Source organism: Sebastes umbrosus, chromosome 4 (genome assembly GCF_015220745.1).
Source record: "Sebastes umbrosus isolate fSebUmb1 chromosome 4, fSebUmb1.pri, whole genome shotgun sequence".
In the NCBI taxonomy this organism is placed as follows: Eukaryota; Metazoa; Chordata; class Actinopteri; order Perciformes; family Sebastidae; genus Sebastes; species Sebastes umbrosus.
In genome coordinates this window covers 36,125,779-36,151,864 of record NC_051272.1, presented here as the reverse complement: position 1 = coordinate 36,151,864, position 26,086 = coordinate 36,125,779, and the positions used below count along the sequence as shown (strand labels likewise).

The following is a 26,086-nucleotide window of genomic DNA, read 5'->3' as shown; positions in this document are numbered from 1 at the left end:
CTCCCTACCAGCAGGTCGCGGTAGTCTGTATTTTTCATTCAAAAAGGGAAACCGGAAGACCGATGACAGCGTACATACAAGCCGTTATTATGATATGGACATAAAATAAAGCAGTGTTTGCCGACCACATGGCTTCATTCCAGATGGCCATGTCGTTGTAAAAATAACTATTGGAATCATCAGATGAGATCAAGATGAAAAATGGGAAGAGCCTTCTGTGTTTTTTTCCTCTTGACTTTACTCGTTGGCTTGCTTTCCTCACGTCCGTTTCTCTTCTCGTGCACTGATTTGTTTAAGCTGAACCAGAGGCCGAACCGCAAATGAGAGTGATTTCTCTAACCGACCTGCGGCCCGGCGATTCAACATGCCGACGGTGTGGGACACAGCGAAAAAAACAGGCCGACGGACGCTCACCGTCGGCCCCAAACTGTCCGACGGCCGACCGTCGGCTTGGTGTGTCAGGGCCTTAAAGCAGCAAATGTCCCACTTTTCCACTGTGATTGCTGGTATAGTGGTGCAAGCATTCTACCCGGTTTGATTTCCGGCCATGGCAGTTAAATTTTACAGGTTTCAAAGCAACATACCAGATTAACCTAAAAGGTTTTAGTCAGATTGCTTCTTTCATGGAGGTGTCTCGAAAAAATTGTCAAACATTCACAAAAACCACAGGGGATGTAGCTCAGTGGTAGAGCGCATGCTTTGCATGTATGAGGCCCCGGGTTCAATCCCCGGCATCTCCAACAGGTATTATGGTCACAATAAAACGGTGACTCTGTTGGCCATGTTACTATGTGGATAGCTATGTTTACACTACAAGACTTTCAAAGTCATCTCATATCCATACTGCAAAACATGCTGTCTTGACATACAGTAAGCTCCTACTGTGACTCCATGTTTCCCCTCAACCCGTGTCTTGCGCTCTCATTGGCTGTAGCTCGTGGCTGGAGTCCCCGACAGATCTAGATATTTAGCATGCCAGATATCTGGAATGTGTCTGTGAGGCATCTGCTAGCCTCTCAGCTCGCGTTTTTGAGCAGCTTAAACATGATGCTCAAACGCCGATGTGCGAGTGGTGAGCCAATGCCGGTTTGCCTCTGATCTGGTGCTTTTATTGGGGAGCTCCAAAAACTGTCGGGGAGCGGAAAATCAATGTTAAAATTGTGCAGTGGGAACTAGCTATAAGGAGAACTGAAAAGAATGCACCAACTATCACAAAGGCTAGAAAAAAAGTGGAGGTTTAACTGGACAAGTTCGTTACATTGATATGCCCTGTTTTTCTCAGCAATTGGGAAAGTTCAGAACATTTTTTGAAATTTGTATTTACTGCCTTTTTACAGGTTGTTGTGGCCGAGTGGTTAAGGCGATGGACTTGAAATCCATTGGGGTCTCCCCGCGCAGGTTCGAATCCTGCCGACAACGAACGGAACTTTTCGGCAGTGGGAGCCCACCTATGTTACTTGCGTAGGCTTCCCTGCGGAGACATTTCAGGTGCAACTTAGAAAAAAACATCAGTATGCAAACAAAGTGATTCTTTGACAGTAATTGTTGATTGAGTAGACACTTGAATTTATGTGTTGTCTTTTAGAATCCTTAAGATTGTCAGTCAATCAAACCCAATTTTTGATACTGTGCTTGATTCAATATTGAAAATAAGTTGTAGAGGTGACAGAAACTTGTCATTTTAACGGAAAGGGAAACTCCACCGATTTTACACACCATCTCTTAACAGGTTTTGGGGAGTATGACTACATATGTGAAAAAAGTTGCACAAAGCCTTTTGTGTCACCGGGGGAGCTGTGTGCAAAGTCTGATAAATGACCTCAAGTTATGTCACTCGAGTCAGCGTCGATTGGGGCCGAATACTGGGTCTGTACCATTATCACGCCGGCGTACGCCTGCGGTGCGCAGAGTAGGCGGATTCTGCACACTGTTTAAAAGGCATACACAAATGCTCCACTCAATTCAAGCGGCGAAAACGGCGTGTACGCTTACCTCAATCACATGGGTGATACAAACAAAATGTATCATCTCACAGGTACCTGAAGCGAGCCATCCCTACCAATGCAGCCCCATAAATGAAGGGTTCGTTTCAGTCTCAATGCCCAGAAAAATTGGAGAACTTGCGGTAAAAACCTCCTTGCACAGCAATGGTGGTATAGTGGTGAGCATAGCTGCCTTCCAAGCAGTTGACCTGGGTTCGATTCCCAGCCATTGCAATCCTCTTCTTCATTCTAATGACAGTATACTTTTGCTGGGGTTTTTTGTCGGACAACAAAGAACTAGCGGCTACCAAGGCCACCTGTTGCGTCGCCTCACCTCACATTTGTTTTGGCCGACAAGTTGCACTTGAACACACAGCAAAGACCACAGCCGACGGCCAGTTACCACGTAGGTTCTGTGCCTGCCTGAGATGAAATAACTCTCCCTACCAGCAGGTCGCGGTAGTCTGTATTTTTCATTCAAAAAGGGAAACCGGAAGACCGATGACAGCGTACATACAAGCCGTTATTATGATACGGACATAAAATAAAGCAGTGTTTGCCGACCACATGGCTTCATTCCAGATGGCCATGTCGTTGTAAAAATAACTATTGGAATCATCAGATGAGATCAAGATGAAAAATGGGAAGAGCCTTCTGTGTTTTTTTCCTCTTGACTTTACTCGTTGGCTTGCTTTCCTCACGTCCGTTTCTCTTCTCGTGCACTGATTTGTTTAAGCTGAACCAAAGGCCGAACCGCAAATGAGAGTGATTTCTCTCACCGACCTGCGGCCCGGCGATTCAACATGCCGACGGTGTGGGACACAGCGAAAAAAACAGGCCGACGGACGCTCACCTTCGGCCCCAAACTGTCCAACGGCCGACCGTCGGCTTGGTGTGTCAGGGCCTTGAGGCAGAAAATGGCCCACTTTTCCACTGTGATTGCTGGTATAGTGGTGCAAGCTTTCTACCCGGTTTGATATCCGGCCATCTCAGTGAAATTTTACAGGTTTTAAAGCAACATACCAGATTAACCTTTAGTCAGATTTCTTCTTTTATGGAGGTGTCTTGAAGAAATTGTCAAACATTGCCAGAATCCACAGGGGATGTAGCTCAGTGGTAGAGCACATGCTTTGCATGTATGAGGCCCCGGGTTCAATCCCTGGCATCTCCAACAGGTATTATGTTCACAGTAAAAGAGTGACTCTGTTGGGCAGGTTACTATGTGGATAGCTATGTTTACACTACAAGACTTTCAAAGTAATTTGATATCCATACTGCAAAACTTGCTGTCTTCACAGAGACAGCAAATAAGCTGTAAGCTCCTACTGTGACTCCAGGTTTCCCCTCAACCCATGTCTTGCGCTCTCATTGGCTGTAGCTCCTGGATGGAGTCCCCGACAGGTCCAGATATTTAGCATGGTAGATATCTGGAATGTGTCTGTGAGGCATCTGCTACCCTCTCAGCTCGCGTTTTTGAGCAGTTTAAACATGATGCTTAAACGCCAATGTGCGAGAGGTGAGCCAATGCCGATTTGCCTCTGATCTGGTGCTTTTATTGGGGAGCTCAAAAAACTGTCGGGGAGCGGAAAATCAATGTTAAAATTGTGCAGTGGGAACTAGCTATAAGAAGAACTGAAAAGAATGCACCAACTATCACAAAGGCTAGAAAAAAAGTGGAGGTTTAACTGAACAAGTTCGTAACATTGATATGCCCTGTTTTTCTCAGCAATTGGGAAAGTTCAGAACATTTTTTGAAATTTGTATTTACTGCCTTTTTACAGGTTGTTGTGGCCGAGTGGTTAAGGCGATGGACTTGAAATCCATTGGGGTCTCCCCGCGCAGGTTCGAATCCTGCCGACAACGAACGGCACTTTTCGGCAGTGGGAGCCCACCTATGTTACTTGCGTAGGCTTCCCTGCGGAGACATTTCAGGTGCAACTTAGAAAAAAACATCAGTATGCAAACAAAGTGATTCTTTGACAGTAATTGTTGATTGAGTAGACACTTGAATTTATGTGTTGTCTTTTAGAATCCTTAAGATTGTCAGTCAATCAAACCCAATTTTTGATACTGTGCTTGATTCAATATTGAAAATAAGTATGTAGAGGTGACAGAAACTTGTCATTTTAAGGGAAACTCCACCGATTTTACACACCATCTCTTAACAGGTTTTGGGGAGTATGACTACATATGTGAAAAAAGTTGCACAAAGCCTTTTGTGTCACCGGGGGAGCTGTGTGCAAAGTCTGATAAATGACCTCAAGTTATGTCACTCGAGTCAGCGTCGATTGGGGCCCAATACTGGTTCCGTACCATTATCACGCCGGCGTACGCCTGCGGTGCGCAGAGTAGGCGGATTCTGCACACTGTTTAAAAGGCATACACAAATGCTCCACTCAATTCAAGCGGCGAAAATGGCGTGTACGCTTACCTCAATCACATGGCTGATACAAACAAAATGTATCATCTCACAGGTACCTGAAGCGAGCCATCCCTACCAATGCAGCCCCATAAATGAAGGGCTCGTTTCAGTCTCAATGCCCAGAAAAATTGGAGAACTTGCGGTAAAAACCTCCTTGCACAGCAATGGTGGTATAGTGGTGAGCATAGCTGCCTTCCAAGCAGTTGACCTGGGTTTGATTCCCAGCCACTGCAATCCTTTTCTTCATTCTAATGACAGTATACTTTTGCTGGGGTTTTTTGTCGGACAACAAAGAACTAGCGGCTACCAAGGCCACCTGTTGCGTCGCCTCACCTCACATTTGTTTTGGCCGACAAGTTGCACTTGAACACACAGCAAAGACCACAGCCGACGGCCAGTTAGCACGTAGGTTCTGTGCCTGCCTGAGATGAAATAACTCTCCCTACCAGCAGGTCGCGGTAGTCTGTATTTTTCATTCAAAAAGGGAAACCGGAAGACCGATGACAGCGTACATACAAGCCGTTATTATGATACGGACATAAAATAAAGCAGTGTTTGCCGACCACATGGCTTCATTCCAGATGGCCATGTCGTTGTAAAAATAACTGTATTGGAATCATCACATGAGATCAAGATGAAAAATGGGAAGAGCCTTCTGTGTTTTTCCTCTTGACTTTACTCGTTGGCTTGCTTTCCTCATGTCCCTTTCTCTTCTCGTGCACTGATTTGTTTAAGCTGAACCAAAGGCTGAACCATCAATTATAGTGATTTCTCTCACCGACGGGCAGCACTGCCGAATCAACATGCTGAATCGGCCGAAAAACCTCCAACAAGGGCAGCCTAGAGCCGATGGTGCGGGACACTGCGAAAAAAACAGGCTAATGGACCCTCACCGTCTGCCCCAAACTGTCCATCAGCTGACCGTCGGCTTGGTTGGTAGGGCCTAAAAGCAGAAAATGTCCTACTTTTCCACTGTGATTGCTGGTATAGTGGTGCAAGCACTCTACCCGGTTTGATTTCTGGCCATCACAGTTGCATTTTATAGGTTTTAAAGCAACGTACCAGATTAACCTAAAGGGTTTTAGTCAGATTTCTTCTTTTATAAAGGTGTCTCAAAAAAAATGTCAAAAAAGTTGCACAAAGCCTTTTGTGTCACCGGGGGAGCTGTGTGCAAAGACTGATAAATGACCTCAAGTTATGTCACTCGAGTCAGCGTCGATTGGGGCCGAATACTGGGTCCGTACCATTATCACACCGGCGTACGCCTGCGGTGCGCAGAGTAGGCAGATTCTGCACACTGTTTACAAGGCATACACAAATGCTCCACTCAATTCAAGCAGCGAAAACGGCGTGTACACTTACCTTGATCTCATAGCTTATACAAACACAATGCGTCATCTCACAGGTACCTGAAGTGAGCCATCCCCACCAATGCAGCCCCGTAAATGAATGGCTCGAATCCCAATTTCCATCTGATCTGGTAACTCATTGTGCACTGCATACGTCTGGTCAAATCCCGTTCTTCTTGCAGTTAAGTTGACTTTCGTCTGACACCAATATCACCAATATCACCAATATAACTGGCTCAAATATAACAACTCTCTTTGGAACACGGAGATCAGTTTTTCGCACAGAAATTCTCATATTCACTGAGACTAAACAGATGACTTGCAGCCTTTAGGTTTTGCACATTCGGTTGAACAAAATATCTGAACTAGAGACATCAAGGGAAAATCGTGCTCTACCATTTCATTAAAAAATGCTCACTTTTGACGAACAGACAGCATAAACTGATCACAGGGCAATTTAGGTCACCCAAAAAAAAGGGCTTACTACATTCCTGGGGTGGACAGTCTAAAAAGGAAGCGCCCTTGCCACAACTCCTTGCTTGGCCGGCCAAATGTGGAAGTAAACCAACAGACAGTTGCAGTCCTCTGTTGAAATGGTAGTGTTTGTTAATCCAGCCATTTTCCCACAAATAACATACACAGAAGAGACTAAAGTCCTGTGGACTCATGGAGAATGCGGGAATCAATCCCGCTACTTCTCTCATGCTAAGCGAACACTCTACTATTTGAGTTAATTCCCCTGTAAAAAGAGCACTTGTGTAGGTCCCGCTAGATCGCCTCCTCCTCCTTACTTCCATGCTACGCTAATCCATTGTGTCTCTAGAAGCTGACCTGGGTCCGACTCTTACTGTAACACATAGCTCGCAGCAGACGAGGTGGCCGAGTGGTTAAGGCGATGGACTGTGTAGGTCCCGCTAGATCGCCTCCTCCTCCTTACTTCCATGCTACGCTAATCCATTGTGTCTCTGGAAGCTGACCTGGGTCCGACTCTTACTGTAACACATAGCTCGCAGCAGACGAGGTGACCGAGTGGTTAAGGCGATGGACTGCTAATCCATTGTGCTCTGCACGTGTGGGTTCGAATCCCATCCTTGTCGCAGGACATGTTATTTACGTCTTCTATGTTTACATGGTTAAGACGATGGACTGCTAAGTCATTGTGCTCTGCATATGTCTGGTCAAATCCCATCCTTGTTGCAGTTAAGTTTACTTTCGTCTGACACCAATATCTCAAATATAACAACTCTCTTTGGAACATTGAGATCAGTTTTTCCCACAGAAATTCTCTCGTTCCCATGGAGTGACTGTCATATGCGTCTTTAGGTTTTGCACATTCGGTTGGACAAAACATCTGTTGCCATGTGGTTGAGGCAATCTTTGCCAGAATTAGTCTGTGGAGAATGCGGGTATTGATCCTGCTACCTCTCGCATGCTAAACGAGTGCTCTACCATTTGATTAAAAAATGCTCACTTTTGACAAACAGACAGCATAAACTGATCACAGGGCAATTTAGGTCACCCAAAAACAGGGCTAAATACATTCCTGGGATGGACAGTCTAAAAAGGAAGCGCCCTTGCCACAACTCCTTGCTTGGCCGGCCAAATGTGGAAGTAAACCAACAGACAGTTGCAGTCCTCTGTTGAAATGGTAGTGTTCGTTAATCCAGCCAATTTCCCACAAATTACATACACAGAAGAGACTAAAGTCCTGTGGACTCATGGAGAATGCGGGCATCGATCCCGCTACTTCTCGCATGCTAAGCGAGCGCTCTACCATTTGAGCTAATTCCCCTGTACAAAGAGCACTTGTGTAGGTCCCGCTAGATCGCCTCCTCCTCCTTACTTCCATGCTACGCTAATCCATTGTGTCTCTGGAAGCTGACCTGGGTCCGACTCTTACTGTAACACATAGCTCGCAGCAGACCTGGTGGCCGAGTGGTTAAGGCGATGGACTGCTAATCCATTGTGCTCTGCACGCGTGGGTTCGAATCCCATCCTTGTCGCAGGACATGTTATTTACGTCTTCTATGTTTACATGGTTAAGACGATGGACTGCTAAGTCATTGTGCTCTGCATATGTCTGGTCAAATCCCATCCTTGTTGCAGTTAAGTTGACTTTCGTCTGACACCAATATCTCAAATATAACAACTCTCTTTGGAACATTGAGATCAGTTTTTCCCACAGAAATTCTCTCGTTCCCATGGAGTGACTGTCATATGCGTCTTTAGGTTTTGCACATTCGGTTGGACAAAACATCTGTTGCCATGTGGTTGAGGCAATCTTTGCCAGAATTAGTCTGTGGAGAATGCGGGTATTGATCCTGCTACCTCTCGCATGCTAAACGAGTGCTCTACCATTTGATTAAAAAATGCTCACTTTTGACGAACAGACAGCATAAACTGATCACAGGGCAATTTAGGTCACCCAAAAACAGGGCTAAATACATTCCTGGGATGGACAGTCTAAAAAGGAAGCGCCCTTGCCACAACTCCTTGCTTGGCCGGCCAAATGTGGAAGTAAACCAACAGACAGTTGCAGTCCTCTGTTGAAATGGTAGTGTTCGTTAATCCAGCCAATTTCCCACAAATTACATACACAGAAGAGACTAAAGTCCTGTGGACTCATGGAGAATGCGGGCATCGATCCCGCTACTTCTCGCATGCTAAGCGAGCGCTCTACCATTTGAGCTAATTCCCCTGTACAAAGAGCACTTGTGTAGGTCCCGCTAGATCGCCTCCTCCTCCTTACTTCCATGCTACGCTAATCCATTGTGTCTCTGGAAGCTGACCTGGGTCCGACTCTTACTGTAACACATAGCTCGCAGCAGACCTTTTGGCCGAGTGGTTAAGGCGATGGACTGCTAATCCATTGTACTCTGCACGCGTGGGTTCGAATCCCATCCTTGTCGCAGGACATGTTATTTACGTCTTCCATGTTTACATGGTTAAGACGATGGACTGCTAAGTCATTGTTCTCTGCATATGTCTGGTCAAATCTCATCCTTGTTGCAGTTAAGTTGACTTTCGTCTGACACCAATATCTCAAATATAACAACTCTCTTTGGAACATTGAGATCAGTTTTTCCCACAGAAATTCTCTCGTTCCCATGGAGTGACTGTCATATGCACTGAGACGAAACTGATGACTTGCAGTCTTTAGGTTTTGCACATTCGGTTGAACAAAACATCCGTTGCCATGTGGTTGAGGCAATCTTTGCCAGAATTAGTCCGTGGAGAATGCGGGTATTGATCCTGCTACCTCTCGCATGCTAAACGAGTGCTCTACCATTTGATTAAAAAATGCTCACTTTTGACGAACAGACAGCATAAACTGATCACAGGGCAATTTAGGTCACCCAAAAACAGGGCTAAATACATTCCTGGGATGGACAGTCTAAAAAGGAAGCGCCCTTGCCACAACTCCTTGCTTGGCCGGCCAAATGTGGAAGTAAACCAACAGACAGTTGCATTCCTCTGTTGAAATGGTAGTGTTCGTTAATCCAGCCATTTTCCCACAAATTACATACACAGAAGAGACTAAAGTCCTGTGGACTCATGGAGAATGCGGGCATCGATCCCGCTACTTCTCGCATGCTAAGCGAGCGCTCTACCATTTGAGCTAATTCCCCTGTACAAAGAGCACTTGTGTAGGTCCCGCTAGATCACCTCCTCCTCCTTACTTTCATGCTACGCTAATCCATTGTGTCTCTGGAAGCTGACCTGGGTCCGACTCTTACTGTAACACATAGCTCGCAGCAGACGAGGTGGCCGAGTGGTTAAGGCGATGGACTGCTAATCCATTGTGCTCTGCAGGCGTGGGTTCGAATCCCATCATTGTGGCAGGACATGTTATTTACGTCTTCCATGTTTACATGGTTAAGACGATGGACTGCTAAGTCATTGTGCTCTGCATATGTCTGGTCAAATCCCATCCTTGTTGCAGTTAAGTTGACTTTCGTCTGACACCAATATCTCAAATATAACAACTCTCTTTGGAACATTGAGATCAGTTTTTCCCACAGAAATTCTCTCGTTCCCATGGAGTGACTGTCATATGCGTCTTTAGGTTTTGCACATTCGGTTGGACAAAACATCTGTTGCCATGTGGTTGAGGCAATCTTTGCCAGAATTAGTCTGTGGAGAATGCGGGTATTGATCCTGCTACCTCTCGCATGCTAAACGAGTGCTCTACCATTTGATTAAAAAATGCTCACTTTTGACGAACAGACAGCATAAACTGATCACAGGGCAATTTAGGTCACCCAAAAACAGGGCTAAATACATTCCTGGGATGGACAGTCTAAAAAGGAAGCGCCCTTGCCACAACTCCTTGCTTGGCCGGCCAAATGTGGAAGTAAACCAACAGACAGTTGCAGTCCTCTGTTGAAATGGTAGTGTTCGTTAATCCAGCCAATTTCCCACAAATTACATACACAGAAGAGACTAAAGTCCTGTGGACTCATGGAGAATGCGGGCATCGATCCCGCTACTTCTCGCATGCTAAGCGAGCGCTCTACCATTTGAGCTAATTCCCCTGTACAAAGAGCACTTGTGTAGGTCCCGCTAGATCGCCTCCTCCTCCTTACTTCCATGCTACGCTAATCCATTGTGTCTCTGGAAGCTGACCTGGGTCCGACTCTTACTGTAACACATAGCTCGCAGCAGACCTGGTGGCCGAGTGGTTAAGGCGATGGACTGCTAATCCATTGTACTCTGCACGCGTGGGTTCGAATCCCATCCTTGTCGCAGGACATGTTATTTACGTCTTCCATGTTTACATGGTTAAGACGATGGACTGCTAAGTCATTGTTCTCTGCATATGTCTGGTCAAATCCCATCCTTGTTGCAGTTAAGTTGACTTTCGTCTGACACCAATATCTCAAATACAACAACTCTCTTTGGAACATTGAGATCAGTTTTTCCCACAGAAATTCTCTCGTTCCCATGGAGTGACTGTCATATGCGTCTTTAGGTTTTGCACATTCGGTTGGACAAAACATCTGTTGCCATGTGGTTGAGGCAATCTTTGCCAGAATTAGTCTGTGGAGAATGCGGGTATTGATCCTGCTACCTCTCGCATGCTAAACGAGTGCTCTACCATTTGATTAAAAAATGCTCACTTTTGACGAACAGACAGCATAAACTGATCACAGGGCAATTTAGGTCACCCAAAAACAAGGCTAAATACATTCCTGGGATGGACAGTCTAAAAAGGAAGCGTCCTTGCCACAACTCCTTGCTTGGCCGGCCAAATGTGGAAGTAAACCAACAGACAGTTGCAGTCCTCTGTTGAAATGGTAGTGTTCGTTAATCCAGCCAATTTCCCACAAATTACATACACAGAAGAGACTAAAGTCCTGTGGAGTTATGGAGAATGCGGGCATCAATCCCGCTACTTCTCGCATGCTAAGCAAGCGCTCTACCATTTGAGCTAATTCCCCTGTACAAAGAGCACTTGTGTAGGTCCCGCTAGATCGCCTCCTCCTCCTTACTTCCATGCTACGCTAATCCATTGTGTCTCTGGAAGCTGACCTGGGTCCGACTCTTACTGTAACACATAGCTCGCAGCAGACGAGGTGGCCGAGTGGTTAAGGCGATGGACTGCTAATCCATTGTGCTCTGCACGCGTGGGTTCGAATCCCATCCTTGTCGCAGGACATGTTATTTACGTCTTCCATGTTTACATGGTTAAGACGATGGACTGCTAAGTCATTGTGCTCTGCATATGTCTGGTCAAATCCCATCCTTGTTGCAGTTAAGTTGTCTTTCGTCTGACACCAATATCTCAAATATAACAACTCTCTTTGGAACATTGAGATCAGTTTTTCCCACAGAAATTCTCTCGTTCCCATGGAGTGACTGTCATATGCACTGAGACGAAACTGATGACTTGCAGTCTTTAGGTTTTGCACATTCGGTTGAACAAAACATCCGTTGCCATGTGGTTGAGGCAATCTTTGCCAGAATTAGTCCGTGGAGAATGCGGGTATTGATCCTGCTACCTCTCGCATGCTAAACGAGTGCTCTACCATTTGATTAAAAAATGCTCACTTTTGACGAACAGACAGCATAAACTGATCACAGGGCAATTTAGGTCACCCAAAAACAGGGCTAAATACATTCCTGGGATGGACAGTCTAAAAAGGAAGCGCCCTTGCCACAACTCCTTGCTTGGCCGGCCAAATGTGGAAGTAAACCAACAGACAGTTGCAGTCCTCTGTTGAAATGGTAGTGTTCGTTAATCCAGCCAATTTCCCACAAATTACATACACAGAAGAGACTAAAGTCCTGTGGACTCATGGAGAATGCGGGCATCGATCCCGCTACTTCTCGCATGCTAAGCGAGCGCTCTACCATTTGAGCTAATTCCCCTGTACAAAGAGCACTTGTGTAGGTCCCGCTAGATCACCTCCTTCCTCCTTACTTTCATGCTACGCTAATCCATTGTGTCTCTGGAAGCTGACCTGGGTCCGACTCTTACTGTAACACATAGCTCGCAGCAGACGAGGTGGCCGAGTGGTTAAGGCGATGGACTGCTAATCCATTGTGCTCTGCAGGCGTGGGTTCGAATCCCATCCTTGTGGCAGGACATGTTATTTACGTCTTCCATGTTTACATGGTTAAGACGATGGACTGCTAAGTCATTGTGCTCTGCATATGTCTGGTCAAATCCCATCCTTGTTGCAGTTAAGTTGACTTTCGTCTGACACCAATATCTCAAATATAACAACTCTCTTTGGAACATTGAGATCAGTTTTTCCCACAGAAATTCTCTCGTTCCCATGGAGTGACTGTCATATGCACTGAGACGAAACTGATGACTTGCAGTCTTTAGGTTTTGCACATTCGGTTGAACAAAACATCCGTTGCCATGTGGTTGAGGCAATCTTTGCCAGAATTAGTCCGTGGAGAATGCGGGTATTGATCCTGCTACCTCTCGCATGCTAAACGAGTGCTCTACCATTTGATTAAAAAATGCTCACTTTTGACGAACAGACAGCATAAACTGATCACAGGGCAATTTAGGTCACCCAAAAACAGGGCTAAATACATTCCTGAGATGGACAGTCTAAAAAGGAAGCGCCCTTGCCACAACTCCTTGCTTGGCCGGCCAAATGTGGAAGTAAACCAACAGACAGTTGCAGTCCTCTGTTGAAATGGTAGTGTTCGTTAATCCAGCCAATTTTCCCACAAATTACATACACAGAAGAGACATAAAGTCCTGTGGACTCATGGAGAATGCGGGCATCGATCCCGCTACTTCTCGCATGCTAAGCGAGCGCTCTACCATTTGAGCTAATTCCCCTGTACAAAGAGCACTTGTGTAGGTCCCGCTAGATCACCTCCTCCTCCTTACTTCCATGCTACGCTAATCCATTGTGTCTCTGGAAGCTGACCTGGGTCCGACTCTTACTGTAACACATAGCTCGCAGCAGACGAGGTGGCCGAGTGGTTAAGGCGATGGACTGCTAATCCATTGTGCTCTGCACGCGTGGGTTCGAATTCCATCCTTGTCGCAGGACATGTTATTTACGTCTTCCATGTTTACATGGTTAAGACGATGGACTGCTAAGTCATTGTGCTCTGCATATGTCTGGTCAAATCCCATCCTTGTTGCAGTTAAGTTGACTTTCGTCTGACACCAATATCTCAAATACAACAACTCTCTTTGGAACATTGAGATCAGTTTTTCCCACAGAAATTCTCTCGTTCCCATGGAGTGACTGTCATATGCGTCTTTAGGTTTTGCACATTCGGTTGGACAAAACATCTGTTGCCATGTGGTTGAGGCAATCTTTGCCAGAATTAGTCTGTGGAGAATGCGGGTATTGATCCTGCTACCTCTCGCATGCTAAACGAGTGCTCTACCATTTGATTAAAAAATGCTCACTTTTGACGAACAGACAGCATAAACTGATCACAGGGCAATTTAGGTCACCCAAAAACAAGGCTAAATACATTCCTGGGATGGACAGTCTAAAAAGGAAGCGTCCTTGCCACAACTCCTTGCTTGGCCGGCCAAATGTGGAAGTAAACCAACAGACAGTTGCAGTCCTCTGTTGAAATGGTAGTGTTCGTTAATCCAGCCAATTTCCCACAAATTACATACACAGAAGAGACTAAAGTCCTGTGGAGTTATGGAGAATGCGGGCATCAATCCCGCTACTTCTCGCATGCTAAGCAAGCGCTCTACCATTTGAGCTAATTCCCCTGTACAAAGAGCACTTGTGTAGGTCCCGCTAGATCGCCTCCTCCTCCTTACTTCCATGCTACGCTAATCCATTGTGTCTCTGGAAGCTGACCTGGGTCCGACTCTTACTGTAACACATAGCTCGCAGCAGACGAGGTGACCGAGTGGTTAAGGCGATGGACTGCTAATCCATTGTGCTCTGCACGCGTGGGTTCGAATTCCATCCTTGTCGCAGGACATGTTATTTACGTCTTCTATGTTTACATGGTTAAGACGATGGACTGCTAAGTCATTGTGCTCTGCATATGTCTGGTCAAATCCCATCCTTGTTGCAGTTAAGTTGACTTTCGTCTGACACCAATATCTCAAATATAACAACTCTCTTTGGAACTTTGAGATCAGTTTTTCCCACAGAAATTCTCTCGTTCCCATGGAGTGACTGTCATATGCGTCTTTAGGTTTTGCACATTCGGTTGGACAAAACATCTGTTGCCATGTGGTTGAGGCAATCTTTGCCAGAATTAGTCTGTGGAGAATGCGGGTATTGATCCTGCTACCTCTCGCATGCTAAACGAGTGCTCTACCATTTGATTAAAAAATGCTCACTTTTGACGAACAGACAGCATAAACTGATCACAGGGCAATTTAGGTCACCCAAAAACAGGGCTAAATACATTCCTGGGATGGACAGTCTAAAAAGGAAGCGCCCTTGCCACAACTCCTTGCTTGGCCGGCCAAATGTGGAAGTAAACCAACAGACAGTTGCAGTCCTCTGTTGAAATGGTAGTGTTCGTTAATCCAGCCAATTTCCCACAAATTACATACACAGAAGAGACTAAAGTCCTGTGGACTCATGGAGAATGCGGGCATCGATCCCGCTACTTCTCGCATGCTAAGCGAGCGCTCTACCATTTGAGCTAATTCCCCTGTACAAAGAACACTTGTGTAGGTCCCGCTAGATCGCCTCCTCCTCCTTACTTCCATGCTACGCTAATCCATTGTGTCTCTGGAAGCTGACCTGGGTCCGACTCTTACTGTAACACATAGCTCGCAGCAGACCTGGTGGCCGAGTGGTTAAGGCGATGGACTGCTAATCCATTGTGCTCTGCACGCGTGGGTTCGAATCCCATCCTTGTCGCAGGACATGTTATTTACGTCTTCTATGTTTACATGGTTAAGACGATGGACTGCAAAGTCATTGTGCTCTGCATATGTCTGGTCAAATCCCATCCTTGTTGCAGTTAAGTTGACTTTCGTCTGACACCAATATCTCAAATATAACAACTCTCTTTGGAACATTGAGATCAGTTTTTCCCACAGAAATTCTCTCGTTCCCATGGAGTGACTGTCATATGCACTGAGACGAAACTGATGACTTGCAGTCTTTAGGTTTTGCACATTCGGTTGAACAAAACATCCGTTGCCATGTGGTTGAGGCAATCTTTGCCAGAATTAGTCCTGTGGAGAATGCGGGTATTGATCCTGCTACCTCTCGCATGCTAAACGAGTGCTCTACCATTTGATTAAAAAATGCTCACTTTTGACGAACAGACAGCATAAACTGATCACAGGGCAATTTAGGTCACCCAAAAACAGGGCTAAATACATTCCTGGGATGGACAGTCTAAAAAGGAAGCGCCCTTGCCACAACTCCTTGCTTGGCCGGCCAAATGTGGAAGTAAACCAACAGACAGTTGCAGTCCTCTGTTGAAATGGTAGTGTTCGTTAATCCAGCCAATTCCCACAAATTACATACACAGAAGAGACTAAAGTCCTGTGGACTCATGGAGAATGCGGGCATCGATCCCGCTACTTCTCGCATGCTAAGCGAGCGCTCTACCATTTGAGCTAATTCCCCTGTACAAAGAGCACTTGTGTAGGTCCCGCTAGATCACCTCCTCCTCCTTACTTCCATGCTACGCTAATCCATTGTGTCTCTGGAAGCTGACCTGGGTCCGACTCTTACTGTAACACATAGCTCGCAGCAGACGAGGTGGCCGAGTGGTTAAGGCGATGGACTGCTAATCCATTGTGCTCTGCACGCGTGGGTTCGAATCCCATCCTTGTCGCAGGACATGTTATTTACGTCTTCTATGTTTACATGGTTAAGACGATGGACTGCAAAGTCATTGTGCTCTGCATATGTCTGGTCAAATCCCATCCTTGTTGCAGTTAAGTTGACTTTCGTCTGACACCAATATCTCAAATATAACAACTCTCTTTGGAACATTGAGATCAGTTTTTCCCACAGAAATTCTCTCGTTCCCATGGAGTGACTGTCATATGCGTCTTTAGGTTTTGCACATTCGGTTGGACAAAACATCTGTTGCCATGTGGTTGAGGCAATCTTTGCCAGAATTAGTTTGTGGAGAATGCGGGTATTGATCCTGCTACCTCTCGCATGCTAAACGAGTGCTCTACCATTTGATTAAAAAATGCTCACTTTTGACGAACAGACAGCATAAACTGATCACAGGGCAATTTAGGTCACCCAAAAACAGGGCTAAATACATTCCTGGGATGGACAGTCTAAAAAGGAAGCGCCCTTGCCACAACTCCTTGCTTGGCCGGCCAAATGTGGAAGTAAACCAACAGACAGTTGCAGTCCTCTGTTGAAATGGTAGTGTTTGTTAATCCAGCCAATTTCCCACAAATTACATACACAGAAGAGACTAAAGTCCTGTGGACTCATGGAGAATGCGGGCATCGATCCCGCTACTTCTCGCATGCTAAGCGAAGCGCTCTACCATTTGAGCTAATTCCCCTGTACAAAGAGCACTTGTGTAGGTCCCGCTAGATCGCCTCCTCCTCCTTACTTCCATGCTACGCTAATCCATTGTGTCTCTGGAAGCTGACCTGGGTCCGACTCTTACTGTAACACATAGCTCGCAGCAGACGAGGTGGCCGAGTGGTTAAGGCGATGGACTGCTAATCCATTGTGCTCTGCACGCGTGGGTTCGAATCCCATCCTTGTCGCAGGACATGTTATTTACGTCTTCCATGTTTACATGGTTAAGACGATGGACTGCTAAGTCATTGTACTCTGCATATGTCTGGTCAAATCCCATCCTTGTTGCAGTTAAGTTGTACTTTCGTCTGACACCAATATCTCAAATATAACAACTCTCTTTGGAACATTGAGATCAGTTTTTCCCACAGAAATTCTCTCGTTCCCATGGAGTGACTGTCATATGCACTGAGACGAAACTGATGACTTGCAGTCTTTAGGTTTTGCACATTCGGTTGAACAAAACATCCGTTGCCATGTGGTTGAGGCAATCTTTGCCAGAATTAGTCCGTGGAGAATGCGGGTATTGATCCTGCTACCTCTCGCATGCTAAACGAGTGCTCTACCATTTGATTAAAAAATGCTCACTTTTGACGAACAGACAGCATAAACTGATCACAGGGCAATTTAGGTCACCCAAAAACAGGGCTAAATACATTCCTGGGATGGACAGTCTAAAAAGGAAGCGCCCTTGCCACAACTCCTTGCTTGGCCGGCCAAATGTGGAAGTAAACCAACAGACAGTTGCAGTCCTCTGTTGAAATGGTAGTGTTCGTTAATCCAGCCATTTTCCCACAAATTACATACACAGAAGAGACTAAAGCCCTGTGGACTCATGGAGAATGCGGGCATCGATCCCGCTACTTCTCGCATGCTAAGCGAGCGCTCTACCATTTGAGCTAATTCCCCTGTACAAAGAGCACTTGTGTAGGTCCCGCTAGATCACCTCCTCCTCCTTACTTCATGCTACGCTAATCCATTGTGTCTCTGGAAGCTGACCTGGGTCCGACTCTTACTGTAACACATAGCTCGCAGCAGACGAGGTGGCCGAGTGGTTAAGGCGATGGACTGCTAATCCATTGTGCTCTGCATGCGTGGGTTCGAATCCCATCCTTGTGGCAGGACATGTTATTTACGTCTTCCATGTTTACATGGTTAAGACGATGGACCGCTAAGTCATTGTGCTCTGCATATGTCTGGTCAAATCCCATCCTTGTTGCAGTTAAGTTGACTTTCGTCTGACACCAATATCTCAAATATAACAACTCTCTTTGGAACATTGAGATCAGTTTTTCCCACAGAAATTCTCTCGTTCCCATGGAGTGACTGTCATATGCACTGAGACGAAACTGATGACTTGCAGTCTTTAGGTTTTGCACATTCGGTTGAACAAAACATCCGTTGCCATGTGGTTGAGGCAATCTTTGCCAGAATTAGTCCGTGGAGAATGCGGGTATTGATCCTGCTACCTCTCGCATGCTAAACGAGTGCTCTACCATTTGATTAAAAAATGCTCACTTTTGACGAACAGACAGCATAAACTGATCACAGGGCAATTTAGGTCACCCAAAAACAGGGCTAAATACATTCCTGAGATGGACAGTCTAAAAAGGAAGCGCCCTTGCCACAACTCCTTGCTTGGCCGGCCAAATGTGGAAGTAAACCAACAGACAGTTGCAGTCCTCTGTTGAAATGGTAGTGTTCGTTAATCCAGCCATTTTCCCACAAATTACATACACAGAAGAGACTAAAGTCCTGTGGACTCATGGAGAATGCGGGCATCGATCCCGCTACTTCTCGCATGCTAAGCGAGCACTCTACCATTTGAGCTAATTCCCCTGTACAAAGAGCACTTGTGTAGGTCCCGCTAGATCGCCTCCTCCTCCTTACTTCCATGCTACGCTAATCCATTGTGTCTCTGGAAGCTGACCTGGGTCCGACTCTTACTGTAACACATAGCTCGCAGCAGACGAGGTGGCCGAGTGGTTAAGGCGATGGACTGCTAATCCATTGTGCTCTGCACGCGTGGGTTCGAATCCCATCCTTGTCGCAGGACATGTTATTTACGTCTTCCATGTTTACATGGTTAAGACGATGGACTGCTAAGTCATTGTGCTCTGCATATGTCTGGTCAAATCCCATCCTTGTTGCAGTTAAGTTGACTTTCGTCTGACACCAATATCTCAAATATAACAACTCTCTTTGGAACATTGAGATCAGTTTTTCCCACAGAAATTCTCTCGTTCCCATGGAGTGACTGTCATATGCGTCTTTAGGTTTTGCACATTCGGTTGGACAAAACATCTGTTGCCATGTGGTTGAGGCAATCTTTGCCAGAATTAGTCTGTGGAGAATGCGGGTATTGATCCTGCTACCTCTCGCATGCTAAACGAGTGCTCTACCATTTGATTAAAAAATGCTCACTTTTGACGAACAGACAGCATAAACTGATCACAGGGCAATTTAGGTCACCCAAAAACAGGGCTAAATACATTCCTGGGATGGACAGTCTAAAAAGGAAGCGCCCTTGCCACAACTCCTTGCTTGGCCGGCCAAATGTGGAAGTAAACCAACAGACAGTTGCAGTCCTCTGTTGAAATGGTAGTGTTCGTTAATCCAGCCAATTTCCCACAAATTACATACACAGAAGAGACTAAAGTCCTGTGGACTCATGGAGAATGCGGGCATCGATCCCGCTACTTCTCGCATGCTAAGCGAGCGCTCTACCATTTGAGCTAATTCCCCTGTACAAAGAGCACTTGTGTAGGTCCCGCTAGATCACCTCCTCCTCCTTACTTCCATGCTACGCTAATCCATTGTGTCTCTGGAAGCTGACCTGGGTCCGACTCTTACTGTAACACATAGCTCGCAGCAGACGAGGTGGCCGAGTGGTTAAGGCGATGGACTGCTAATCCATTGTGCTCTGCACACGTGGGTTCGAATCCCATCCTCGTCGCAGAACATGTTATTTACGTCTTCCATGTTTACATGGTTAAGACGATGGACTGCTAAGTCATTGTGCTCTGCATATATCTGGTCAAATCCCATCCTGGTTGCAGTTAAGTTGACTTTCGTCTGACACCAATATCACAAATATAACAACTCTCTTTGGAACATTGAGATCAGTTTTTCCCACAGAAATTCTCTCGTTCCCATGGAGTGACTGTCATATGCGTCTTTAGGTTTTGCACATTCGGTTGGACAAAACATCCTGTTGCCATGTGGTTGAGGCAATCTTTGCCAGAATTAGTCTGTGGAGAATGCGGGTATTGATCCTGCTACCTCTCGCATGCTAAACGAGTGCTCTACCATTTGATTAAAAAATGCTCACTTTTGACGAACAGACAGCATAAACTGATCACAGGGCAATTTAGGTCACCCAAAAACAGGGCTAAATACATTCCTGGGATGGACAGTCTAAAAAGGAAGCGCCCTTGCCACAACTCCTTGCTTGGCCGGCCAAATGTGGAAGTAAACCAACAGACAGTTGCAGTCCTCTGTTGAAATGGTAGTGTTCGTTAATCCAGCCATTTTCCCACAAATTACATACACAGAAGAGACTAAAGTCCTGTGGACTCATGGAGAATGCGGGCATCGATCCCGCTACTTCTCGCATGCTAAGCGAGCGCTCTACCATTTGAGCTAATTCCCCTGTACAAAGAGCACTTGTGTAGGTCCCGCTAGATCGCCTCCTCCTCCTTACTTCCATGCTACGCTAATCCATTGTGTCTCTGGAAGCTGACCTGGGTCCGACTCTTACTGTAACACATAGCTCGCAGCAGACGAGGTGGCCGAGTGGTTAAGGCGATGGACTGCTAATCCATTGTGCTCTGCACGCGTGGGTTCGAATCCCATCCTTGTCGCAGGACATGTTATTTACGTCTTCTATGTTTACATGGTTAAGACGATGGACTGCTAAGTCATTGTGCTCTGCATATGTCTGGTCAAATCCCATCCTTGTTGCAGTTAAGTTGACTTTCGTCTGACACCAATATCTCAAATATAACAACTCTCTTTGGAACATTGAGATCAGTTTTTCCCACAGAAATTCTCTCGTTCCCATGGAGTGACTGTCATATGCGTCTTTAGGTTTTGCACATTCGGTTGGACAAAACATCTGTTGCCATGTGGTTGAGGCAATCTTTGCCAGAATTAGTCTGTGGAGAATGCGGGTATTGATCCTGCTACCTCTCGCATGCTAAACGAGTGCTCTACCATTTGATTAAAAAATGCTCACTTTTGACGAACAGACAGCATAAACTGATCACAGGGCAATTTAGGTCACCCAAAAACAGGGCTAAATACATTCCTGGGATGGACAGTCTAAAAAGGAAGCGCCCTTGCCACAACTCCTTGCTTGGCCGGCCAAATGTTGAAGTAAACCAACAGACAGTTGCAGTCCTCTGTTGAAATGGTAGTGTTCGTTAATCCAGCCATTTTCCCACAAATTACATACACAGAAGAGACTAAAGTCCTGTGGACTCATGGAGAATGCGGGCATCGATCCCGCTACTTCTCGCATGCTAAGCGAGCGCTCTACCATTTGAGCTAATTCCCCTGTACAAAGAGCACTTGTGTAGGTCCCGCTAGATCGCCTCCTCCTCCTTACTTCCATGCTACGCTAATCCATTGTGTCTCTGGAAGCTGACCTGGGTCCGACTCTTACTGTAACACATAGCTCGCAGCAGACGAGGTGGCCGAGTGGTTAAGGCGATGGACTGCTAATCCATTGTGCTCTGCACGCGTGGGTTCGAATCCCATCCTTGTCGCAGGACATGTTATTTACGTCTTCCATGTTTACATGGTTAAGACGATGGACTGCTAAGTCATTGTGCTCTGCATATGTCTGGTCAAATCCCATCCTTGTTGCAGTTAAGTTGACTTTCGTCTGACACCAATATCTCAAATATAACAACTCTCTTTGGAACATTGAGATCAGTTTTTCCCACAGAAATTCTCTCGTTCCCATGGAGTGACTGTCATATGCGTCTTTAGGTTTTGCACATTCGGTTGGACAAAACATCCGTTGCCATGTGGTTGAGGCAATCTTTGCCAGAATTAGTTTGTGGAGAATGCGGGTATTGATCCTGCTACCTCTCGCATGCTAAACGAGTGCTCTACCATTTGATTAAAAAATGCTCACTTTTGACGAACAGACAGCATAAACTGATCACAGGGCAATTTAAGTCACCCAAAAACAGGGCTAAATACATTCCTGGGATGGACAGTCTAAAAAGGAAGCGCCCTTGCCACAACTCCTTGCTTGGCCGGCCAAATGTGGAAGTAAACCAACAGACAGTTGCAGTCCTCTGTTGAAATGGTAGTGTTCGTTAATCCAGCCAATTTCCCACAAATTACATACACAGAAGAGACTAAAGTCCTGTGGACTCATGGAGAATGCGGGCATCGATCCCGCTACTTCTCGCATGCTAAGCGAGCGCTCTACCATTTGAGCTAATTCCCCTGTACAAAGAAGCACTTGTGTAGGTCCCGCTAGATCGCCTCCTCCTCCTTACTTCCATGCTACGCTAATCCATTGTGTCTCTGGAAGCTGACCTGGGTCCGACTCTTACTGTAACACATAGCTCGCAGCAGACGAGGTGACCGAGTGGTTAAGGCGATGGACTGCTAATCCATTGTGCTCTGCACGCGTGGGTTCGAATCCCATCCTTGTCGCAGGACATGTTATTTACGTCTTCTATGTTTACATGGTTAAGACGATGGACTGCTAAGTCATTGTGCTCTGCATATGTCTGGTCAAATCCCATCCTTGTTGCAGTTAAGTTGACTTTCGTCTGACACCAATATCTCAAATATAACAACTCTCTTTGGAACTTTGAGATCAGTTTTTCCCACAGAAATTCTCTCGTTCCCATGGAGTGACTGTCATATGCGTCTTTAGGTTTTGCACATTCGGTTGGACAAAACATCTGTTGCCATGTGGTTGAGGCAATCTTTGCCAGAATTAGTCTGTGGAGAATGCGGGTATTGATCCTGCTACCTCTCGCATGCTAAACGAGTGCTCTACCATTTGATTAAAAAATGCTCACTTTTGACGAACAGACAGCATAAACTGATCACAGGGCAATTTAGGTCACCCAAAAACAGGGCTAAATACATTCCTGGGATGGACAGTCTAAAAAGGAAGCGCCCTTGCCACAACTCCTTGCTTGGCCGGCCAAATGTGGAAGTAAACCAACAGACAGTTGCAGTCCTCTGTTGAAATGGTAGTGTTCGTTAATCCAGCCAATTTCCCACAAATTACATACACAGAAGAGACTAAAGTCCTGTGGACTCATGGAGAATGCGGGCATCGATCCCGCTACTTCTCGCATGCTAAGCCAGCTCTCTACCATTTGAGCTAATTCCCCTGTACAAAGAGCACTTGTGTAGGTCCCGCTAGATCGCCTCCTCCTCCTTACTTCCATGCTACGCTAATCCATTGTGTCTCTGGAAGCTGACCTGGGTCCGACTCTTACTGTAACACATAGCTCGCAGCAGACGAGGTGGCCGAGTGGTTAAGGCGATGGACTGCTAATCCATTGTGCTCTGCACGCGTGGGTTCGAATCCCATCCTTGTCGCAGGACATGTTATTTACGTCTTCCATGTTTACATGGTTAAGACGATGGACTGCTAAGTCATTGTGCTCTGCATATGTCTGGTCAAATCCCATCCTTGTTGCAGTTAAGTTGACTTTCGTCTGACACCAATATCTCAAATATAACAACTCTCTTTGGAACATTGAGATCAGTTTTTCCCACAGAAATTCTCTCGTTCCCATGGAGTGACTGTCATATGCACTGAGACGAAACTGATGACTTGCAGTCTTTAGGTTTTGCACATTCGGTTGAACAAAACATCCGTTGCCATGTGGTTGAGGCAATCTTTGCCAGAATTAGTCTGTGGAGAATGCGGGTATTGATCCTGCTACCTCTCGCATGCTAAACGAGTGCTCTACCATTTGATTAAAAAATGCTCACTTTTGACGAACAGACAGCATAAACTGATCACAGGGCAATTTAGGTCACCCAAAAACAGGGCTAAATACATTCCTGGGATGGACAGTCTAAAAAGGAAGCGCCCTTGCCACAACTCCTTGCTTGGCCGGCCAAATGTGGAAGTAAACCAACAGACAGTTGCAGTCCTCTGTTGAAATGGTAGTGTTCGTTAATCCAGCCAATTTCCCACAAATTACATACACAGAAGAGACTAAAGTCCTGTGGACTCATGGAGAATGCGGGCATCGATCCCGCTACTTCTCGCATGCTAAGCCAGCTCTCTACCATTTGAGCTAATTCCCCTGTACAAAGAGCACTTGTGTAGGTCCCGCTAGATCGCCTCCTCCTCCTTACTTCCATGCTACGCTAATCCATTGTGTCTCTGGAAGCTGACCTGGGTCCGACTCTTACTGTAACACATAGCTCGCAGCAGACGAGGTGGCCGAGTGGTTAAGGCGATGGACTGCTAATCCATTGTGCTCTGCACACGTGGGTTCGAATCCCATCCTCGTCGCAGGACATGTTATTTACGTCTTCCATGTTTACATGGTTAAGACGATGGACTGCTAAGTCATTGTGCTCTGCATATGTCTGGTCAAATCCCATCCTTGTTGCAGTTAAGTTGACTTTCGTCTGACACCAATATCTCAAATATAACAACTCTCTTTGGAACATTGAGATCAGTTTTTCCCACAGAAATTCTCTCGTTCCCATGGAGTGACTGTCATATGCGTACTTTAGGTTTTGCACATTCGGTTGGACAAAACATCCGTTGCCATGTGGTTGAGGCAATCTTTGCCAGAATTAGTCTGTGGAGAATGCGGGTATTGATCCTGCTACCTCTCGCATGCTAAACGAGTGCTCTACCATTTGATTAAAAAATGCTCACTTTTGACGAACAGACAGCATAAACTGATCACAGGGCAATTTAGGTCACCCAAAAACAGGGCTAAATACATTCCTGGGATGGACAGTCTAAAAAGGAAGCGCCCTTGCCACAACTCCTTGCTTGGCCGGCCAAATGTGGAAGTAAACCAACAGACAGTTGCAGTCCTCTGTTGAAATGGTAGTGTTCGTTAATCCAGCCAATTTCCCACAAATTACATACACAGAAGAGACTAAAGTCCTGTGGACTCATGAAGAATGCAGGCATCGATCCCGCTACTTCTCGCATGCTAAGCGAGCGCTCTACCATTTGCGCTAATTCCCCTGTACAAAAAGCACTTGTGTAGGTCCCGCTAGATCGCCTCCTCCTCCTTACTTCCATGCTACGCTAATCCATTGTGTCTCTGGAAGCTGACCTGGGTCCGACTCTTACTGTAACACATAGCTCGCAGCAGACGAGGTGGCCGAGTGGTTAAGGCGATGGACTGCTAATCCATTGTGCTCTGCACGCGTGGGTTCGAATCCCATCCTCGTCGCAGGACATGTTATTTACGTCTTCCATGTTTACATGGTTAAGACGATGGACTGCTAAGTCATTGTGCTCTGCATATATCTGGTCAAATCCCATCCTTGTTGCAGTTAAGTTGACTTTCGTCTGACACCAATATCACAAATATAACTGGCTCAAATATAACAACTCTCTTTGGAACATTGAGATCAGTTTTTCCCAGAGAAATTCTCTCGTTCCCACGGAGTGACTGTCATATGCACTGAGACGAAACTGATGACTTGCAGTCTTTAGGTTTTGCACATTCGGTTGAACAAAACATCCGTTGCCATGTGGCTGAGGCAATCTTTGCCAGAATTAGTCTGTGGAGAATGCGGGTATTGATCCTGCTACCTCTCGCATGCTAAACGAGTGCTCTACCATTTGATTAAAAAATGCTCACTTTTGACGAACAGACAGCATAAACTGATCACAGGGCAATTTAGGTCACCCAAAAACAGGGCTAAATACATTCCTGGGATGGACAGTCTAAAAAGGAAGCGCCTTTGCCACAACTCCTTGCTTGGCCGGCCAAATGTGGAAGTAAACCAACAGACAGTTGCAGTCCTCTGTTGAAATGGTAGTGTTCGTTAATCCAGCCATTTTCCCACAAATTACACACACAGAAGAGACTAAAGTCCTGTGGACTCATGGAGAATGCGGGCATCGATCCCGCTACTTCTCGCATGCTAAGCCAGCTCTCTACCATTTGAGCTAATTCCCCTGTACAAAGAGCACTTGTGTAGGTCCCGCTAGATCGCCTCCTCCTCCTTACTTCCATGCTACGCTAATCCATTGTGTCTCTGGAAGCTGACCTGGGTCCGACTCTTACTGTAACACATAGCTCGCAGCAGACGAGGTGGCCGAGTGGTTAAGGCGATGGACTTCTAATCCATTGTGCACTAGGATCAGCATTGATTCAT

At 46.0% G+C, this 26,086-nt stretch overlaps 27 non-coding genes across 27 annotated transcripts; all 27 read left to right on the top strand.

Annotated features, from left to right (window-relative positions):
• Positions 1-668: 668 nt before the first annotated feature.
• trnaa-ugc lies at positions 669-740 on the top strand. The gene has a single exon. It is a non-coding gene; the product is annotated as a tRNA-Ala (tRNA).
• A 597-nt stretch (positions 741-1,337) lies between these two features.
• trnas-uga lies at positions 1,338-1,419 on the top strand. Its single transcript has one exon. It is a non-coding gene; the product is annotated as a tRNA-Ser (tRNA).
• Positions 1,420-2,144: 725 nt separating this feature from the next.
• trnag-ucc lies at positions 2,145-2,216 on the top strand. Its single transcript has one exon. It is a non-coding gene; the product is annotated as a tRNA-Gly (tRNA).
• Positions 2,217-3,081: 865 nt separating this feature from the next.
• On the top strand, positions 3,082-3,153 carry trnaa-ugc. Its single transcript has one exon. It is a non-coding gene; the product is annotated as a tRNA-Ala (tRNA).
• Positions 3,154-3,763: 610 nt separating this feature from the next.
• Positions 3,764-3,845, top strand: trnas-uga. The gene has a single exon. It is a non-coding gene; the product is annotated as a tRNA-Ser (tRNA).
• A 720-nt stretch (positions 3,846-4,565) lies between these two features.
• Positions 4,566-4,637, top strand: trnag-ucc. Its single transcript has one exon. It is a non-coding gene; the product is annotated as a tRNA-Gly (tRNA).
• A 2,131-nt stretch (positions 4,638-6,768) lies between these two features.
• On the top strand, positions 6,769-6,850 carry trnas-gcu. The gene has a single exon. It is a non-coding gene; the product is annotated as a tRNA-Ser (tRNA).
• An 824-nt stretch (positions 6,851-7,674) lies between these two features.
• trnas-gcu lies at positions 7,675-7,756 on the top strand. Its single transcript has one exon. It is a non-coding gene; the product is annotated as a tRNA-Ser (tRNA).
• Positions 7,757-8,574: 818 nt separating this feature from the next.
• trnas-gcu lies at positions 8,575-8,664 on the top strand. The gene has a single exon. It is a non-coding gene; the product is annotated as a tRNA-Ser (tRNA).
• An 847-nt stretch (positions 8,665-9,511) lies between these two features.
• Positions 9,512-9,595, top strand: trnas-gcu. The gene has a single exon. It is a non-coding gene; the product is annotated as a tRNA-Ser (tRNA).
• An 822-nt stretch (positions 9,596-10,417) lies between these two features.
• On the top strand, positions 10,418-10,499 carry trnas-gcu. Its single transcript has one exon. It is a non-coding gene; the product is annotated as a tRNA-Ser (tRNA).
• An 824-nt stretch (positions 10,500-11,323) lies between these two features.
• Positions 11,324-11,405, top strand: trnas-gcu. Its single transcript has one exon. It is a non-coding gene; the product is annotated as a tRNA-Ser (tRNA).
• An 850-nt stretch (positions 11,406-12,255) lies between these two features.
• trnas-gcu lies at positions 12,256-12,339 on the top strand. The gene has a single exon. It is a non-coding gene; the product is annotated as a tRNA-Ser (tRNA).
• Positions 12,340-13,188: 849 nt separating this feature from the next.
• trnas-gcu lies at positions 13,189-13,270 on the top strand. The gene has a single exon. It is a non-coding gene; the product is annotated as a tRNA-Ser (tRNA).
• An 824-nt stretch (positions 13,271-14,094) lies between these two features.
• trnas-gcu lies at positions 14,095-14,176 on the top strand. The gene has a single exon. It is a non-coding gene; the product is annotated as a tRNA-Ser (tRNA).
• Positions 14,177-15,000: 824 nt separating this feature from the next.
• trnas-gcu lies at positions 15,001-15,082 on the top strand. The gene has a single exon. It is a non-coding gene; the product is annotated as a tRNA-Ser (tRNA).
• Positions 15,083-15,931: 849 nt separating this feature from the next.
• Positions 15,932-16,013, top strand: trnas-gcu. The gene has a single exon. It is a non-coding gene; the product is annotated as a tRNA-Ser (tRNA).
• Positions 16,014-16,838: 825 nt separating this feature from the next.
• Positions 16,839-16,920, top strand: trnas-gcu. The gene has a single exon. It is a non-coding gene; the product is annotated as a tRNA-Ser (tRNA).
• An 849-nt stretch (positions 16,921-17,769) lies between these two features.
• Positions 17,770-17,853, top strand: trnas-gcu. Its single transcript has one exon. It is a non-coding gene; the product is annotated as a tRNA-Ser (tRNA).
• Positions 17,854-18,700: 847 nt separating this feature from the next.
• Positions 18,701-18,782, top strand: trnas-gcu. The gene has a single exon. It is a non-coding gene; the product is annotated as a tRNA-Ser (tRNA).
• An 824-nt stretch (positions 18,783-19,606) lies between these two features.
• Positions 19,607-19,688, top strand: trnas-gcu. The gene has a single exon. It is a non-coding gene; the product is annotated as a tRNA-Ser (tRNA).
• Positions 19,689-20,513: 825 nt separating this feature from the next.
• On the top strand, positions 20,514-20,595 carry trnas-gcu. Its single transcript has one exon. It is a non-coding gene; the product is annotated as a tRNA-Ser (tRNA).
• An 824-nt stretch (positions 20,596-21,419) lies between these two features.
• Positions 21,420-21,501, top strand: trnas-gcu. The gene has a single exon. It is a non-coding gene; the product is annotated as a tRNA-Ser (tRNA).
• Positions 21,502-22,326: 825 nt separating this feature from the next.
• Positions 22,327-22,408, top strand: trnas-gcu. The gene has a single exon. It is a non-coding gene; the product is annotated as a tRNA-Ser (tRNA).
• Positions 22,409-23,232: 824 nt separating this feature from the next.
• Positions 23,233-23,314, top strand: trnas-gcu. Its single transcript has one exon. It is a non-coding gene; the product is annotated as a tRNA-Ser (tRNA).
• Positions 23,315-24,163: 849 nt separating this feature from the next.
• trnas-gcu lies at positions 24,164-24,245 on the top strand. Its single transcript has one exon. It is a non-coding gene; the product is annotated as a tRNA-Ser (tRNA).
• An 825-nt stretch (positions 24,246-25,070) lies between these two features.
• Positions 25,071-25,152, top strand: trnas-gcu. Its single transcript has one exon. It is a non-coding gene; the product is annotated as a tRNA-Ser (tRNA).
• The last annotated feature ends 934 nt before the right edge of the window (positions 25,153-26,086 follow it).